Raw genomic sequence first — 20858 nt, forward strand, 5'->3', positions numbered from 1 at the left:
GGGAGATGAAGGCATCATGGTGGGGCTTTGGTCCTCGTCTCCTTCCGACTCACGAGGGTGAGATCTGGACGCCAAGCACTCGCCAGATTTCTTCACTATGGTGCAATCCTGTGTATGGAGAAGACACCATGATAAACATCACTCTCATCTTCTCTACGGCCATGTCTAGTCATATGACACTTTCTAGAATAGTGGTCTCCAAACGGTGGACCTCCAGATGTTGCAAAACTACAACTCCCAGCATGCCCGGACAGCCAACGGCTGTCCGGGCATGCTGGGAGTTGTAGTTTTGCAACATCTTGTGGTCCACCGTTTGGAAGAAGCCCTTACCTCTCCAGTCAGCAGGTAGATGACCTCCAGGGTGAGGCTTAATATCTGGTCGGTCATTTTGTGGTTAGACATCGGAGTGACAGCTGAGTGAACTTAAATAGAAAGGATCTGACACTGCGGAGATATAAATGAATAAATATATATCAATAAAAGGTATCCAAGTCTTCTAAAAGCATTTAGAAGGTGCATAGGGGGAGACATTAACACCTGTGTAGAGTAAGAGCAGTGCAGTTGCTTATAGCAACCAGACTGTTTCACTTTCATTTTTAAAAAGGCCTCTGAAAAATGAAAGAAGCGATCTGATTGGTTGCTATGGGCAACTGCACCACTCTTCCTCCACACAGGTTTTGATAAATCTTCCCAAAAAGGTGGAGGAGACTTATCAAAACCTGCGCAGAGGAAAACTTACCCAGTTGCCCATAGCAACCAATCAGATCGCTTCTTTCATTTTGCAGAGGCCTTGATTGGTTGCTATGGGCAACTGGGCAGCTTTTCCTCTGTACAGGTTTTGATAAATTTTCCCCTAAAGTCCCTACATCACCCATTGGGTCAGAATTCCTAAAAACCCGGTCTAGTGAGGAAGTATATCGTGTCAGGACTGGTTCACCTCCTAAATCGGTCCCGAGTGAGGTTGTTGTATAAGTGGCTCGTGATCTATACAGTGGCTGTGGCGTCGTATGAACTTGCCTATCCTCAGGTCCCACAGAGCCAAATATAGCCTCAAAAAGTGTCCTTTAACCCCTTAAGGGCCAGGGTTTTTTCCATTTTTGCATTTTTATTTTTTCCTCCTTTAAAAAATCTTAACTCTTTCAATTTTGCACCTAAAATCCATATGAGGGCTTATTTTTTGCGCCACCAATTCTACTTAGCAGTGACATCAGTCATTTTACCCAAAAATCTACAACGAAACGGGGAAAAAAAATCATTATGCGACAAGATTGAAGAAAAAACACCATTTTGTAACTTTTGGGGGCTTCCATTTCTACGCAGTAAATTTTTCGGTAAAAATTACGCCTTATCTTTATTCTGTAGGTCCATACGGTTAAAATGATCCCCTACTTATATAGGTTTGATTTTGTTGGACTTCTGGAAAAAATCATAACTACATGCATGAAAATGTATAAGTTTAAAATTGCCATATTCTGACCCCTATAATTTTTTTTTTTTTTTCCGCGTACGGGCCGGTATGAGGGCAAATTTTTTTGTGCTGTGATCTGAAGCTTTTAGCATTGATTGGACTTTTTGTATTGATCAGACTTTTTGATCGGTTTTGAAAAAATTTTTCATGATATAAAAAGTGACAAAATACGCTATTTTGGACTTTGGAATGTTTTTGCGCGTACGCCATTGACCGTGTGGTTTGTTTAATTATATATTTTTTAATTCGGACATTTCCGCACACGGCGATACCACATGTTTATTTTTATTTACACAGGTTTTTTTTAAATGGGAAAAGGGGGGTGATTCAAACTTTTATTAGGGAAGGGGTTAAATGATCTTTATTCACTTTTTTTTGGCAATGTTATAGCTCCCATAGGAGGCTATAACACTGCACACACTGATCATTGTTATCCCATAGGAGGCTATAACACTGCACACACTGATCATTGTTATCCCATAGGAGGCTATAACACTGCACACACTGATCATTGTTATCCCATAGGAGGCTAGAACACTGCACACACTGATCATTGTTATCCCATAGGAGGCTATAACACTGCGCACACTGATCATTGTTATCCCATAGGAGGCTATAACACTGCACACACTGATCATTGTTATCCCATAGGAGGCTATAACAATGCACACACTGATCTTTTACATTGATCATTGTTATCCCATAGGATAACATTGATTAATAACTCTGCTGCTTGACTGCTCATGCCTGGATTTCAGGCGATCAGACACACAGTAGGACCAATAAAAAAACTATTTAAAAAAATGCCATTTTGCTAATTTTGGGGGCTTCTGTTTCTATGCAGTCCGCTTTTCGGTAAAAATGACACCTTATCTTTATTTTGTAGGTTCATACTATTACAAGGATACCAAATTTCTGCATGCAGCAATACCACATATGTTTAGTTTTGTTTACATAATTTTATTTGAAAAATGGGAAAAAGGGGGTGATTTGAACTTTTATTAAAGGGGTACTCCGCTGCTCAGCGTTTGGAACAAACTGTTCCGAACGCTGGAGTCAGCGGTGGGAGCTTGTGATGTCATACCCCCGCCCCCTTATGACATCACGCCCCACCCACCCCCTCAATGCAAGTCTATGGGAGGGGGCGTGACATCATGGGGGCGGGGCTATGACGTCACACGAGCTCACGGTGTCGGCTCCAGCGTTCGGAACAGTTTATTCCAAACACTGAGCAGTGGAGTACCCCTTTAACCTCTTAAGGACCAAGGACGTACAGGTACGTCCTGAGTCCTTTCCCTTTCTATAACGCGAGGCCACGACGGTCGGGCCCGGCCTCTAACAACGGCCAGGACCAGTGGCTAATAGCGCGCAGCACTGATCGCGGTGCCGTGCGCTATTAACCCTTTAGACGCGGCGTTCAAAGTTGAACGCCGCGTCTAAAGTGAAAGTAAATCACTGCCGGTTAGCTTAGGGAGCTGTTCGGGATGTCTGCGGCAAAATCCCGGCGTCCCGAACAGCTGTAGGACACGAGGAGGGTCACCTACCTTGCCTCCTGGTGTCCGATCGCCGAATGACTGCTCAGTGCCTGAGATCCAGGCATGAGCAGTCAAGCAGCAGAATCATTGATCAAGAGTTTCCTATGAGAAACCAGTGATCATTGTAAAAGATCAGTGTGTGCAGTGTTATAGGTCCCTATGGGATAACAATGATCAGTGTGTGCAGTGTTATAGGTCCCTATGGGATAACAATGATCAGTGTGTGCAGTGTTATAGCCCCCTATGGGATAACAATGATCAGTGTGTGCAGTGTTATAGCCCCCTATGGGATAACAATGATCAGTGTGTGCAGTGTTATAGCCCCCTATGGGATAACAATGATCAGTGTGTGCAGTGTTATAGCCCCCTATGGGATAACAATGATCAGTGTGTGCAGTGTTATAGGTCCCTATGGGATAACAATGATCAGTGTGTGCAGTGTTATAGCCCCCTATGGGATAACAATGATCAGTGTGTGCAGTGTTATAGGTCCCTATGGGAGCTATAACACTGCAAAAAAAAAAGACAAAAAAAAGTGAAGATCATTTAACCCCTTCCCTAATAAAAGTTTGAATCACCCCCCTTTTCCAATAAAAAAAAAAAAGTGTAAATAAAAATAAACATATGTGGTATCGCCGCCTGCGGAAATGTCCGAATTATAAAAATATATCTTTAATTAAACCGCACAGTCAATGGCGTACAAGCAAAAAAATTCCAAAGTCCAAAATTGTGTATTTTTGGTCACTTTTTATATCATCTAAAAAAAAATGAATAAAAATTTCAGATCACGGCACAATACCGCCCCATAGGCAGTAAAATAAAAAAGTTATAGGGGTCAGAAGATGACAATTTTAAACGTATAACTTTTCCTGCATGTAGTTATGATTTTTTCAGAAGTACGAAAAAAATCAAACCTATATAAGTAGGGGATCATTTTAATGGTATGGACCTACAGAATAAAGATAAGGTGTCATTTTTACTGCGTAGAAACAGAAGCCCAAAAAAGTAAAAAAATGGCGTTTTTATTTAAAATTTTGTCTCAATGATTTTTTTTTCCGTTTCACCATAGATTTTTGGGTAAAATGACTGATGTCATTACAAAGTAGAATTGGTGGTGCAAAAAATAAGCCCTCATATGGATTTTTAGGTGTCAAATTGAAAGAGTTATGATTTTTTAAAGGTAAGGAGGAAAAAACAAAAGTGCAAAAACGGAAAAAACCCTGGTCCTTAAGGGGTTAAAGATGGTGCTTATTTAAATTTGGTAACTTTTTTTTTATATTTATCGCTATATTTTATGCCCCATAGGGGACCGATCAAAACCTTTGACACGTCTCTATCATAGGTGTGCGCTGCCTTTTGCATTAGGGTGTGCACCCTAAAGCACAAACTCACGCCGCGCACGTGCTTATATATATATATACATTAATTGCCACAGAATGGGAAAGTGCTGAAGAAGTTTTTACCATTTAAAACTACAGCTTCCAGTATGACCTTTAAGAGGTATTCCAGGAAAAACTTTTTTTTTTTAAATATTTTTTATACTTCTATTAAAAAATCTTAATCCTTCCAATAATTATCAGCTGCTGAAGTTGAGTTGTTGTTTTCTGTCTGGCAACAGTGCTCTCTGCTGACATCTCTGCTTGTCTCGGAAACTGCACAGAGTAGAAGAGGTTTGCTATGGGGATTTGCTTCTAATCTGGACAGTTCCCGAGACAGGTGTCATCAGAGAGCACTTAGACAGAAAAGAACAACTCAACTTCAGCAGCTCATAAGTACTGAAAGGATTAATATTTTTATTAATAGAACTAATTTACAAATCTGTTAAACTTTCTGTAGCCAGTTGATATATATATAAAAAAAAAAGTTTTTTCCTGGATAACCCCTTTAAGCATGTGGTAAGGTTTTGCTGGGAGTTGTTGTTCCACCCATCTTACTGCAGAACTTAGAAGTGACTACAGCTCTGATAGGACATAACGAGGACAATACAGAATGATATCAGTGACTACAGGTGACGTCTTCTCTATAGTCTTTCCTTATCTAATCCAGATGGTACATACCGCCAGGACTTGTTCTAGCTAAATCTTCTCTCTGCAGAACTTTACGCCCAGACGGCTCCTCACTATGTAAGCGCATTCTGATCCTCTATATGAAAACAATAATTATTATAATACTGCCAAACACTGTATCCTTTGAATATAATACTGGTACACACCCTCTGAATATAATTCTGAAAACACTGCACACTCTGAAAATACTACAACACACTATACCCTCTGAATATAAAACCGCCACACACCGTACCCTCTGTATATAATACTACTACACACTGAACCCTCTGAATATAATACAGCCACACACCGTAACCTCTGAATATAATACTACTACACACTGAACCCTCTGAATATAATACTACTACACACTGAACCCTCTGAATATAATACAGCCACACACCGTACCCTCTGTATATAAAACCGCCACACCGTAACCTCTGAATATAATACTACTACACACTGAACATATTACTACAACACACTGTACCCTCTGAATATAATACTACTACACACTGAACCCTCTGAATATATTACAACAACACACTGTACACACTCTGAAAATACTACAACACACTGTACCCTCTGAATATAAAACCGCCACACACCGTACTCTCTGAATATAATACCGCCCCACACGGTACTCTCTGAATATAATACTGCCACACACCGTAACCTCTGAATATATAACTACATCACACTGTACCCTCTGAATATAATACTGCCACATACTGTGCTCTCTGAATATAACTTTGTCATGCATCCTCTGAATACAATACCGTAATGTATTGTGGCCCATAAAAACCGTACTACCCCAAAAATTCCTTATAATATACACTATGGCCGACATGTATAATTGTCTTTAGACTGTTTTTTGTGTCTAAAAAAGGTGCAAAAAAGGCGCAAGCAGGGTTTATTTGCCCCTTTTTTGCCCCTTTGTTTACACATTTCTGCTGATTTTGAGTTGCAATCCACTGATTTTGGCAATGCACATGATATGGAAAGGTTTTATGAACTGCGCCTTTGTGTGAAAAGGTGCAAAAAGGCGCAAAGCCACTGAAAAGTCTCTAAAACTACACCAGCCCAGACTTAGCTTTTTGGTGTATGTGAGAGTATGTTAGAGAAAATTTTAGAGAAATTTTAGACCTGCACAAAATTTATCAAATGCTCTGCGACCATTTATTACATTTGTTGCTTCTACACATCACCAGCACACAAAAAAAGTCTAGAAAAATACTTCACTTACACCTACAATGATAATAAATGCTTCACTTACACCTACAATGATAATAAATGCTTCACTTACACCTACAATGATAATAAATGCTTCACCTACAATGATAAATTCTTCACTTACACCTACAATGATAAATTCTTCACTTACACCTACAATGATAAATGCTTCACTTACACCTACAATGATAAATACTTCACTTACACCTACAATGATAATAAATGCTTCACCTACACCTACAATGATAAATTCTTCACTTACACCTACAATGATAAATGCTTCACTTACACCTACAATGATAAATGCTTCACTTACACCTACAATGATAATAAATGCCGGCCTATACATCTGAAATGCAAAACACTCTGTGCCCCTCATATAGTAATAATGCCCCATCCTGTGCCCCCACATATAATAATTATAACCTGTCCTGTTCCCCCCACATAATAATACTGCCATCTGTCCTGTGCCCCTTGCATATAATGCCCCCTAAACTGTGCCCCTCACATATAATTCCCAGTCATGTTCCCCTCACATATTATGGCCCCTGTCCTGCCCCCTCAGGGGGCATTATATGTGAGGGGCACAGGACATGGGGCATTATAAGTAAGGGGCAAATGTCAGGGGGGCATTATATGTGCTTTATATGGGCACATGACAGGGGGGGCCCTGTCATGTGCCCCCACATATAATGCCCCCCGTCCTGTGCTCCTCAAAAATAATGCCCCCCTGTCCTGTGCCTCTCACATATAATGCCCCCCTGTCCTGTGCCCCTCATATATAATACCCCCCTGTCCTGTGCCCCTCATATATAATACCCCATGTCCTGTGCCCCCCACATATAATGCCCCCCTGTCCTGTGCCCCTCACATATAATGCCCCATGTCCTGTGCCCCTCACATATAATGCCCCATGTCCTGTGCCCCTCACATATAATGCCCCGTTATGTGCCCCTGACTTATAATTTGCCCTTTTCTGTGCATGCACACCGCCCCCCCTCCCACCTCCCCCAAAGTTTTAACAATTCCCCTGCACCATACGGCGCCTGAGCACCTTTCTCCACATTCCACACACCCGTTCTTGCAGTGTGAGAGCTGTGGGGACGTGATCTCTGGGCGCCGGCGCGATGATGTGAAATCATCGCACCGGCCTGCTGTGGATGGTGTCCCCGCGGCTCACACTGCAAGAATGGAGCAGCGTGTGAGAAATGTGAGGGAATGGTAGAGCGGGATAACTGACAGCTCCCGCTCCACCACCATGCTATAGTACAGGAGGGGCAACAATCTGGGGGGGGGGGGGAATCCGCCACTGGCAGCACAGAGGTGATAGAGCCTCAGGTTTGAGGCTTGATTAGGGTGCACACCCCGTGCACACGCCTATGCATATGTCAAAAGTTGTTAAAGCGACAGATACACTTTAACCAAATGCAAACCTTTCTGGCTGATCATAGTAAAGACAGTTATCAGCGGTCTGTCGCGTCCATAATGCTTAATACTCCCTGTTTCAAATTATTATGCTAATTATATTTTTCTCATTTACCTAAATAATTGATGTAAATAACAGTCAGCGTAACATTTTAACATAGGACCCCTTATTTGATAGCAGCTTCACAAGTCTTGCATCCATTGAACTTGTGAGTTTTTGGACAGTTTCTGCTTGAATTTGTTTGCAAGATGTCAGAATAGCCTCCCAGAGCTGCTGTTTGGATATAAACTGCCTCCCATCCTCATAGATCTTTTGCTTGAGGATGCTCCAAAGGTTCTCAATAGGATTGAGGTCAGGGGAGGATGGAGGCCACACCATGACTTTCTCTCCTTTTATCCCCACAGCAGCCATTGATGCAGAGGTATTCTTTGCAGCATGAGATGGTGCATTGTCATGTATGAAGATGATTTTATTACGGAAAGCAAAGTTCTGTACCAGGAAAGAAAGTGTTCAGTCAGAAACTCCACATACTTTAGGGTCCCATAAGGTGTAAAGATGACCTCCAAAGGGGCCAACTAGCTCTCTTCCCATGATTTCAGCCCAAAACATGACTCCACCACTGACTTGCTGACGTTGCAGACATGTTGGAACAGAGTGGCTGTCCCCCAACCATCCACTACTCCATCCATCTGGACCATCCAGGGTTGCACGTCACTCCTAAGTGAACAGAACTGTTTGAAAATTAGTCTTCATGTATTTTTCTGCCCAATGCATCCGTTTCTGCTTAGTGGTGGCCGAATATAAGGACTCTACACCTTGATGTCCGTGGGACTCCAGAGGCACCAGCAGCTTCAAATATCTGTTTGCTGCTATATAATGGTATTTGAGCAGCTGCTCTCTTGATCCGATGCATGGATCTTGATAAAATCTTCCTCAATTTGCATTTATATGCACGAACCCGTCTGTGCTCTGAATCAGCCACAAATCTCTTAATAGTGCGATGATCACGCTTAAAGGGGTACTCCACTGGAAAACTTTTTTTAATCAACTGTTGCCAGAAAGTTATACAGAATTGTAAATACTTCTAACAAAAAATCTTAACCCTTCCAGTATTTATCAGTTGCTGTATGATCCACAGGAAGTTCTTTTCTTTTTGCATTTACTTTCTGTCTGACCACAGTGCTCTCTGCTGACACCTCTGTCCATTTTAGGAACTGTCCAGAGTAGGAGCAAATCCCCATAGAAAAACCTCTCCTGCTCTGGACAGTTCCTGACATGAGGTGTCAGCAGAGAACACTGTGGTCAGGCAGAAAGGAAATTCAAAAAGAAAAGAACTTCCTGTGGATCATAACAGCAGCTTATAAGTACTGGAAGGATTAAGATTTTTTAATAGAAGTAATTTATAAATCTGTTTAACTTTCTGGCACCAGTTGATTTAGAGAGAAAAAAAAAAGTTTTTCAGTGGAGTACCCCTTCAAATTGTGCTCACCTGGCAATCTAATTGTGCTCACCTGGCAATCACAAATAGAATTTACATAATAATTTGGAACAGGGTGTATATGTCACTGCCCACCTGGCACCTGCTAAGAGTTGACAGATTTGTTTCTATGCACAGTCTGTCAATCATCAGTGGGTGGGCGAATATGCTGGACCAGCACATGCTTCAAAATGTAAGCACTTGAAAAGTACTAAACAGATCAGCAAATGTGTTTATTCCCTTTGTGTGTATTGTAACTAAACCAAAAAGGAAGGGGAAAAAAAGCAAATTGGACATAATGTCACCAGACTCCATAAATGGGCAGGACAAAATTATTGGCACCCTTAGCTTAATATTTGGTTGTACACCCTTTGGAAAAAATAAGTGAAATCAGTGGCTTCCTATAACCATCAATAAGCTTCTTACACCTCTCAGCCGGAATGTTGGACCACTCTTCCTTTACAAACTGCTCCAGGTCTCTTTACAAACTGCTCCGGTCGGCGCAATAAACCTGTATCCAAATTCCCACGCTGCTGCGAGGGCGGGTCTAGCTGCAGTCCAAAGTGAATATTCACGCAACCATCCGAAAGGACTTTTTCACATACCCTTACGAGCGTTGTGCCTCCAATCAGCACAACTGGATCCGGCGAGTCTTTCTGCTTTTGGGGCCCGTCCGGATCAATACTGTTCTTCACAGTGGAGCGCTTTGTCTCTTTCTCTTTTTTCTCTTATTGGAAGGCGAATTTTCCCAACAGCAATTTTCAGATCTCTCCACAGGTGATCAATGGGATTTAGATCTGGACTCATTGTTGCCACTTCAGGACTCTCCAGCGCTTTGTTGCCGTCCATTTCTGGGGGCTTCTTGACGTATGTTTGGGGTCATTGTCCTGCTGGAAGACTCAAAATCTCAGACGCAAACACAACTTTCTGACACTGGGCTGTACAGTGCGACCCAAAATCCATTGGTAATCCTCAGATTTCATGATTCCTTGTACACATTCAAGGCACCCAGTGCCAGAGGCAGCAAAACAACCCAAAACATCATTGACCTCCACCATATTTCCCTGTAGGTACTGTGGTCTTTTCTTTGTAGGCCTCATTCCGTTTTCGGTACACAGTAGAATGATGGCCTTTACCAAACAGCTCTATCTTGTCTCATCTGTCCACAAGACGTTTTCCCAGAAGGATTTTGGTTACTCAAGTTCATTTTGGCAAAATGTAGTCTTTCCTTTTTTATGTCTCTGTATCAGCGGTGGGGTCCTCCTGGGTCTCCTCCATAGTGGGGTCCTCCTGGGTCTCCTCCATAGTGGGGTCCTCCTGGGTCTCCTCCTTAGCATTTCATTTAAATGATGACGAATAGTTTGTGCTGAAACTGATGCTCCCTGAGCCTGCAGGACAGCTTGAATATCTTTGGAACTTGTTTGGGGCTGCTTATCCACCATCCGGACTATCTTGCATTGACACCTTTCATCAATTTTTCTCTTCCGTCCACGCCCAGGGAGATGAGCTGCAGTCCCATGGGTTGCAAACTTCTTGATAATGTTGCGCACTGTGGACAAAGGCAAATCTAGATCTCTGGAGATGGACTTGTAACCTTGAGATTGTTGATATATTTCCACAATTTTGGTTCTCAAGTCCTCAGACAGTTCTCTCCTCCTCTTTCTGTTGTCCATGCTTAGTGTTGCACACACAGACACACAATGCAAAGACTAAGTGAACTTCTCTCCTTTTTATCTGCTTTCAGGTGTGATTTTTATATTGCCCACACCTGTTACTTGCCCCAGGTGAGTATAAAGGAGCATCACATGCTTGAAACAATCTTATTTTTCCACAATTTTGAAAGGGTGCCAATAATTTTGTCAACCCCATTTTTGGAGTTTGGTGACATTGTGTCCAATTTGCTTTTTTTCCTCCCTTTTTTTGGTTTAGTTCTTCAGGAAAACCCCTATCAGAGCAATCCCAAATCCCCACCACACATATTAATGCCACAATATAGGTACATAAAAAAAACAGCCAAACTGTGGATACATTGTATTAATCATACATTGGTAAAACGTACAGTAAGTTAACCTTAAGCAATGCCGCCCCCTGCGCCACACTCCGTAGTGAGCGTCTCTTCAGTGCGATCACTGGGGCCGGAGGACGACTTTATACCTCGGGCACTTACTGATACTTACCAATAGATTTCAGATACCACAAAACTAAAATCTACAACCAAGTACAGGACAACAATAATAACTGGGGCTTTACAACATCCCCATTGAAATGCAATGAAAGACATTTGGGTGGATTTCAGGGTGAGCAGGGGATTATTTTCGTGCCTTGTACATTTCGGATTTCTTGTAAATTTTATTATTTAAATAATGAAATCGAGAACAGTATCTGTAGTAGACGTCTCTATCAGGGAATATTGGTGCCGAATATCAACAGCAAAGGGTCTCACAGCCCCCCGAAGTCACAGCAGAGGCCTCTAATAATAACAGCAGGAACACCCCCTGCTACCCCCAATAATCACAGCAGAGTCCTCCTATAACAGTAAGAACACCCCCCCGCTACCCTCAATAATCACAGCAGAGTCCTCCTATAACCGCAAGAACACCCACCTGCTACCCCCAATAATCACAGCAGAGTCCTCCTATAACAGTAAGAACACCCTCCTGCTACCCCCAATAATCACAGCAGAGTCCTCCTATAACCGCAAGAACACCCACCTGCTACCCCCAATAATCACAGCAGAGTCCTCCTATAACCGCAAGAACACCCACCTGCTACCCCCAATAATCACAGCAGAGTCCTCCTATAACAGTAAGAACACCCTCCTGCTACCCCCAATAATCACAGCAGAGTCCTCCTATAACAGTAAGAACACCCTCCTGCTACCCCCCAATAATCACAGCAGAGTCCTCCTATAACCGCAAGAACACCCTCCTGCTACCCCCAATAATCACAGCAGAGTCCTCCTATAACAGTAAGAACACCCTCCTGCTACCCCCAATAATCACAGCAGAGTCCTCCTATAACAGTAAGAACACCCTCCTGCTACCCCCAATAATCACAGCAGAGTCCTCCTATAACAGTAAGAACACCCTCCTGCTACCCTCAATAATCACAGCAGAGTCCTCCTATAACCGCAAGAACACCCACCTGCTACCCCCAATAATCACAGCAGAGTCCTCCTATAACAGTAAGAACACCCTCCTGCTACCCCCAATAATCACAGCAGAGTCCTCCTATAACCGCAAGAACACCCACCTGCTACCCCCAATAATCACAGCAGAGTCCTCCTATAACAGTAAGAACACCCTCCTGCTACCCCCAATAATCACAGCAGAGTCCTCCTATAACAGTAAGAACACCCTCCTGCTACCCCCCAATAATCACAGCAGAGTCCTCCTATAACCGCAAGAACACCCTCCTGCTACCCCCAATAATCACAGCAGAGTCCTCCTATAACAGTAAGAACACCCTCCTGCTACCCCCAATAATCACAGCAGAGTCCTCCTATAACAGTAAGAACACCCTCCTGCTACCCCCAATAATCACAGCTGAGTCCTCCTATAACAGTAAGAACACCCCCTGCTACCCCCAATAATCACAGCTGAGTCCTCCTATAACAGTAAGAACACCCCCTGCTACCCCCAATAATCACAGCAGAGTCCTCCTATAACCATAAGAACACCCTCCTGCTACCCCCAATAATCACAGCAGAGTCCTCCTATAACCGCAAGAACACCCTCCTGCTACCCCCCAATAATCCCAACAGAGTCCTCCTATAACAGTAAGAACACCCTCCTGCTACCCCCCAATAATCGCAGCAGAGTCCTCCTATTACAGTAAGAACATCCTCCTGCTACCACCAATAATCACAGCAGACTCCTCCTATAACAGTAAGAACACCCTCCTGCTACCCCCAATAATCACAGCAGAGTCCTCCTATAACAGTAAGAACACCCTCCTGCTACCCCCAATAATCACAGCAGAGTCCTCCTATAACAATAAGACCCCCCCCCGCTACCCCCAATAATCACAGCAGAGTCCTCCTATAACAGTAAGAACACCCTCCTGCTACCCCCAGTAATCACAGCAGAGTCCTCCTATAACAACAAGAACACCCTCCTGCTACCCCCAATAATCCCAGCAGAGTCCTCCTATAACAGTAAGAACACCCTCCTGCTACCCCCAATAATCACAGCAGAGTCCTCCTATAACAGTAAGAACACCCTCCTGCTACCACCAATAATCACAGCAGAGTCCTCCTATAACAGTAAGAACACCCTCCTGCTACCCCCAATAATCACAGCAGAGTCCTCCTATAACAGTAAGAACACCCTCCTGCTACCCCCAATAATCACAGCAGAGTCCTCCTATAACAGTAAGAACACCCTCCTGCTACCCCCAATAATCACAGCAGAGTCCTCCTATAACAAGAACACCCTCCTGCTACCCCCAATAATCACAGCAGAGTCCTCCTATAACAAGAACACCCTCCTGCTACCCCCAATAATCACAGCAGAGTCCTCCTATAACAAGAACACCCTCCTGCTACCCCCAATAACAGCAGAATCCTCCTATAACAGTAAGAACACCCTCCTGCTACCCCCAATAATCACAGCAGAGTCCTCCTATAACAGTAAGAACATCCTCCTGCTACCACCAATAATCACAGCAGAGTCCTCCTATAACAGTAAGAACACCCTCCTGCTACCCCCAATAATCACAGCAGAGTCCTCCTATAACAGTAAGAACATCCTCCTGCTACCACCAATAATCGCAGCAGAGTCCTCCAATAACAGTAAGAACACCCTCCTGCTACCCCCAATAATCACAGCAGAGTCCTCCTATAAGAATAAAAACACCCTCCTGCTACCCCCAATAATCACAGCAGAGTCCTCCTATAACAATAAGAACAGCCTCCTGCTACCCCCAATAATCACAGCAGAGTCCTCCTATAACAAGAACACCCTCCTGCTACCCCCAATAATCACAGCAGAGTCCTCCTATAACAAGAACACCCTCCTGCTACCCCCAATAACAGCAGAATCCTCCTATAACAGTAAGAACACCCTCCTGCTACCCCCAATAATCACAGCAGAGTCCTCCTATAAGAATAAGAACACCCTCCTGCTACCCCCAATAATCACAGCAGAGTCCTCCTATAACAACAAGAACACCCTCCTGCTACCCCCAATAATCACAGCAGAGTCCTCCTATAACAACAAGAACACCCTCCTGCTACCCCCAATAATCACAGCAGAGTCCTCCTATAACAAGAACACCCTCCTGCTACCCCCAATAACAGCAGAATCCTCCTTTAACAGTAAGAACACCCTCCTGCTACCACCAATAATCGCAGCAGAGTCCTCCTATAACAGTAAGAACACCCTCCTGCTACCCCCAATAATCACAGCAGAGTCCTCCTATAACAGTAAGAACATCCTCCTGCTACCACCAATAATCGCAGCAGAGTCCTCCTATAACAGTAAGAACACCCTCCTGCTACCCCCAATAATCACAGCAGAGTCCTCCTATAACAGTAAGAACACCCTCCTGCTACCCCCAATAATCACAGCAGAGTCCTCCTATAACAGTAAGAACATCCTCCTGCTACCCCCAATAATCACAGCAGAGTCCTCCTATAACAGTAAGAACACCCTCCTGCTACCCCCAATAATCACAGCAGAGTCCTCCTATAACAGTAAGAACATCCTCCTGCTACCACCAATAATCACAGCAGACTCCTCCTATAACAGTAAGAACACCCTCCTGCTACCCCCAATAATCACAGCAGAGTCCTCCTATAACAGTAAGAACACCCTCCTGCTACCCCCCAATAATCACAGCAGAGTCCTCCTATAACAGTAAGAACACCCTCCTGCTACCCCCAATAATCACAGCAGAGTCCTCCTATAACAGTAAGAACACCCTCCTGCTACCCCCAATAATCACAGCAGAGTCCTCCTATAACCGCAAGAACACCCTCCTGCTACCCCCAATAATCACAGCAGAGTCCTCCTATAACAACAAGAACACCCTCCTGCTACCACCAATAATCACAGCAGAGTCCTCCTATAACAGTAAGAACACCCTCCTGCTACCCCCAATAATCACAGCAGAGTCCTCCTATAACAGTAAGAACACCCTCCTGCTACCCCCAATAATCACAGCAGAGTCCTCCTATAACAGTAAGAACACCCTCCTGCTACCCCCAATAATCACAGCAGAGTCCTCCTATAACAGTAAGAACACCCTCCTGCTACCCCCAATAATCACAGCAGAGTCCTCCTATAACAGTAAGAACACCCTCCTGCTACCCCCAATAATCACAGCAGAGTCCTCCTATAACAGTAAGAACACCCTCCTGCTACCCCCAATAATCCCAGCAGAGTCCTCCTATAACAGTAAGAACACCCTCCTGCTACCCCCAATAATCCCAGCAGAGTCCTCCTATAACAGTAAGAACACCCTCCTGCTACCCCCAATAATCACAGCAGAGTCCTCCTATAACAGTAAGAACACCCCCTGCTACCCCCAATAATCACAGCAGAGTCCTCCTATAACAGTAAGAACACCCCCTGCTACCCCCCAAAAATCACATCAGAGTCCTCCTATAACCGCAAGAACACCCTCCTGCTACCCCCAATAATCACAGCAGAGTCCTCCTATAACCGCAAGAACACCCTCCTGCTACCCCCCAATAATCCCAACAGAGTCCTCCTATAACAGTAAGAACACCCTCCTGCTACCCCCCAATAATCGCAGCAGAGTCCTCCTATTACAGTAAGAACATCCTCCTGCTACCACCAATAATCACAGCAGACTCCTCCTATAACAGTAAGAACACCCTCCTGCTACCCCCAATAATCACAACAGAGTCCTCCTATAACAGTAAGAACACCCTCCTGCTACCCCCAATAATCACAGCAGAGTCCTCCTATAACAGTAAGAACCCCCCCCCCCCCGCTACCCCCAACAATCACAGCAGAGTCCTCCTATAACAGTAAGAACACCCTCCTGCTACCCCCAGTAATCACAGCAGAGTCCTCCTATAACAACAAGAACACCCTCCTGCTACCCCCAATAATCCCAGCAGAGTCCTCCTATAAGAATAAAAACACCCTCCTGCTACCCCCAATAATCACAGCAGAGTCCTCCTATAACAATAAGAACAGCCTCCTGCTACCCCCAATAATCACAGCAGAGTCCTCCTATAACAGGAACAACACCCTCCTGCTACCCCCAATAATCACAGCAGAGTCCTCCTATAAGAATAAAAACACCCTCCTGCTACCCCCAATAATCACAGCAGAGTCCTCCTATAACAGGAACAACACCCTCCTGCTACCCCCAATAATCACAGCAGAGTCCTCCTATAACAAGAACACCCTCCTGCTACCCCCAATAATCACAGCAGAGTCCTCCTATAACAAGAACACCCTCCTGCTACCCCCAATAATCCCAGCAGAGTCCTCCTATAAGAATAAAAACACCCTCCTGCTACCCCCAATAATCACAGCAGAGTCCTCCTATAACAATAAGAACAGCCTCCTGCTACCCCCAATAATCACAGCAGAGTCCTCCTATAACAGGAACAACACCCTCCTGCTACCCCCAATAATCACAGCAGAGTCCTCCTATAACAATAAGAACACCCTCCTGCTACCCCCAATAATCACAGCAGAGTCCTCCTATAACAGTAAGAACACCCTCCTGCTACCCCCAATAATCACAGCAGAGTCCTCCTATAACAAGAACACCCTCCTGCTACCCCCAATAATCACAGCAGAGTCCTCCTATAACAAGAACACCCTCCTGCTACCCCCAATAATCACAGCAGAGTCCTCCTATAACAAGAACACCCTCCTGCTACCCCCAATAACAGCAGAATCCTCCTATAACAGTAAGAACATCCTCCTGCTACCACCAATAATCACAGCAGAGTCCTCCTATAACAGTAAGAACACCCTCCTGCTACCCCCAATAATCACAGCAGAGTCCTCCTATAACAGTAAGAACATCCTCCTGCTACCACCAATAATCGCAGCAGAGTCCTCCAATAACAGTAAGAACACCCTCCTGCTACCCCCAATAATCACAGCAGAGTCCTCCTATAAGAATAAAAACACCCTCCTGCTACCCCCAATAATCACAGCAGAGTCCTCCTATAACAATAAGAACAGCCTCCTGCTACCCCCAATAATCACAGCAGAGTCCTCCTATAACAAGAACACCCTCCTGCTACCCCCAATAATCACAGCAGAGTCCTCCTATAACAAGAACACCCTCCTGCTACCCCCAATAACAGCAGAATCCTCCTATAACAGTAAGAACACCCTCCTGCTACCCCCAATAATCACAGCAGAGTCCTCCTATAAGAATAAGAACACCCTCCTGCTACCCCCAATAATCACAGCAGAGTCCTCCTATAACAACAAGAACACCCTCCTGCTACCCCCAATAATCACAGCAGAGTCCTCCTATAACAACAAGAACACCCTCCTGCTACCCCCAATAATCACAGCAGAGTCCTCCTATAACAAGAACACCCTCCTGCTACCCCCAATAACAGCAGAATCCTCCTTTAACAGTAAGAACACCCTCCTGCTACCACCAATAATCGCAGCAGAGTCCTCCTATAACAGTAAGAACACCCTCCTGCTACCCCCAATAATCACAGCAGAGTCCTCCTATAACAGTAAGAACATCCTCCTGCTACCACCAATAATCGCAGCAGAGTCCTCCTATAACAGTAAGAACACCCTCCTGCTACCCCCAATAATCACAGCAGAGTCCTCCTATAACAGTAAGAACACCCTCCTGCTACCCCCAATAATCACAGCAGAGTCCTCCTATAACAGTAACAACACCCTCCTGCTACCCCCAATAATCACAGCAGAGTCCTCCTATAACAGTAAGAACACCCTCCTGCTACCCCCAATAATCACAGCAGAGTCCTCCTATAACCGCAAGAACACCCTCCTGCTACCCCCAATAATCACAGCAGAGTCCTCCTATAACAACAAGAACACCCTCCTGCTACCACCAATAATCACAGCAGAGTCCTCCTATAACAGTAAGAACACCCTCCTGCTACCCCCAATAATCACAGCAGAGTCCTCCTATAACAGTAAGAACACCCTCCTGCTACCCCCAATAATCACAGCAGAGTCCTCCTATAACAGTAAGAACACCCTCCTGCTACCCCCAATAATCACAGCAGAGTCCTCCTATAACAGTAAGAACACCCTCCTGCTACCCCCAATAATCACAGCAGAGTCCTCCTATAACAGTAAGAACACCCTCCTGCTACCCCCAATAATCACAGCAGAGTCCTCCTATAACAGTAAGAACACCCTCCTGCTACCCCCAATAATCCCAGCAGAGTCCTCCTATAACAGTAAGAACACCCTCCTGCTACCCCCAATAATCCCAGCAGAGTCCTCCTATAACAGTAAGAACACCCTCCTGCTACCCCCAATAATCACAGCAGAGTCCTCCTATAACAGTAAGAACACCCCCTGCTACCCCCAATAATCACAGCAGAGTCCTCCTATAACAGTAAGAACACCCCCTGCTACCCCCCAAAAATCACATCAGAGTCCTCCTATAACCGCAAGAACACCCTCCTGCTACCCCCAATAATCACAGCAGAGTCCTCCTATAACCGCAAGAACACCCTCCTGCTACCCCCCAATAATCCCAACAGAGTCCTCCTATAACAGTAAGAACACCCTCCTGCTACCCCCCAATAATCGCAGCAGAGTCCTCCTATTACAGTAAGAACATCCTCCTGCTACCACCAATAATCACAGCAGACTCCTCCTATAACAGTAAGAACACCCTCCTGCTACCCCCAATAATCACAGCAGAGTCCTCCTATAACAGTAAGAACACCCTCCTGCTACCCCCAATAATCACAGCAGAGTCCTCCTATAACAGTAAGAACCCCCCCCCCCCCCGCTACCCCCAACAATCACAGCAGAGTCCTCCTATAACAGTAAGAACACCCTCCTGCTACCCCCAGTAATCACAGCAGAGTCCTCCTATAACAACAAGAACACCCTCCTGCTACCCCCAATAATCCCAGCAGAGTCCTCCTATAAGAATAAAAACACCCTCCTGCTACCCCCAATAATCACAGCAGAGTCCTCCTATAACAATAAGAACAGCCTCCTGCTACCCCCAATAATCACAGCAGAGTCCTCCTATAACAGGAACAACACCCTCCTGCTACCCCCAATAATCACAGCAGAGTCCTCCTATAAGAATAAAAACACCCTCCTGCTACCCCCAATAATCACAGCAGAGTCCTCCTATAACAAGAACACCCTCCTGCTACCCCCAATAATCACAGCAGAGTCCTCCTATAACAAGAACACCCTCCTGCTACCCCCAATAACAGCAGAATCCTCCTATAACAGTAAGAACACCCTCCTGCTACCCCCAATAATCACAGCAGAGTCCTCCTATAACAGTAAGAACATCCTCCTGCTACCACCAATAATCGCAGCAGAGTCCTCCTATAACAGTAAGAACACCCTCCTGCTACCCCCAATAATCACAGCAGAGTCCTCCTATAACAGTAAGAACATCCTCCTGCTACCACCAATAATCGCAGCAGAGTCCTCCTATAACAGTAAGAACACCCTCCTGCTACCCCCAATAATCACAGCAGAATCCTCCTATAAGAGTAAGAACACCCTCCTGCTACCCCCAATAATCACAGCAGAGTCCTCCTATAACAGTAAGAACACCCTCCTGCTACCACCAATAATCACAGCAGAGTCCTCCTATAACAGGAACAACACCCTCCTGCTACCCCCAATAATCACAGCAGAGTCCTCCTATAACAGGAACAACACCCTCCTGCTACCCCCAATAATCACAGCAGAGTCCTCCTATAAGAATAAGAACACCCTCCTGCTACCCCCAATAATCACAGCAGAGTCCTCCTATAACCGCAAGAACCCCCTCCTGCTACCCCCAATAATCACAGCAGAGTCCTCCTATAACAACAAGAACACCCTCCTGCTACCCCCAATAATCACAGCAGAGTCCTCCTATAACAAGAACACCCTCCTGCTACCCCCAATAACAGCAGAATCCTCCTTTAACAGTAAGAACACCCTCCTGCTACCACCAATAATCGCAGCAGAGTCCTCCTATAACAGTAAGAACACCCTCCTGCTACCCCCAATAATCACAGCAGAGTCCTCCTATAACAGTAAGAACATCCTCCTGCTACCACCAATAATCGCAGCAGAGTCCTCCAATAACAGTAAGAACACCCTCCTGCTACCCCCAATAATCACAGCAGAGTCCTCCTATAACAGTAACAACACCCTCCTGCTACCCCCAATAATCACAGCAGAGTCCTCCTATAACAGTAAGAACATCCTCCTGCTACCACCAATAATCGCAGCAGAGTCCTCCTATAACAGTAAGAACACCCTCCTGCTACCCCCAATAATCACAGCAGAGTCCTCCTATAACAGTAAGAACACCCTCCTACTACCCCCAATAATCACAGCAGAGTCCTCCTATAACAGTAAGAACACCCTCCTGCTACCACCAATAATCGCAGCAGAGTCCTCCTATAACAGTAAGAACACCCTCCTGCTACCCCCAATAATCACAGCAGAATCCTCCTATAACAGTAAGAACATCCTCCTGC

General features: G+C 44.8%; 1 protein-coding gene across 1 annotated transcript in view; it reads right to left on the bottom strand.

Annotated features, from left to right (window-relative positions):
• The window catches only part of LOC130292016 (uncharacterized), a 125938-nt gene that overhangs the window by 72449 nt on the left and 32631 nt on the right, over positions 1-20858 (bottom strand). The window lies entirely within an intron of this gene.

This window comes from Hyla sarda, chromosome 9, assembly GCF_029499605.1.
Source record: "Hyla sarda isolate aHylSar1 chromosome 9, aHylSar1.hap1, whole genome shotgun sequence".
Taxonomy (NCBI): domain Eukaryota; kingdom Metazoa; phylum Chordata; class Amphibia; order Anura; family Hylidae; genus Hyla; species Hyla sarda.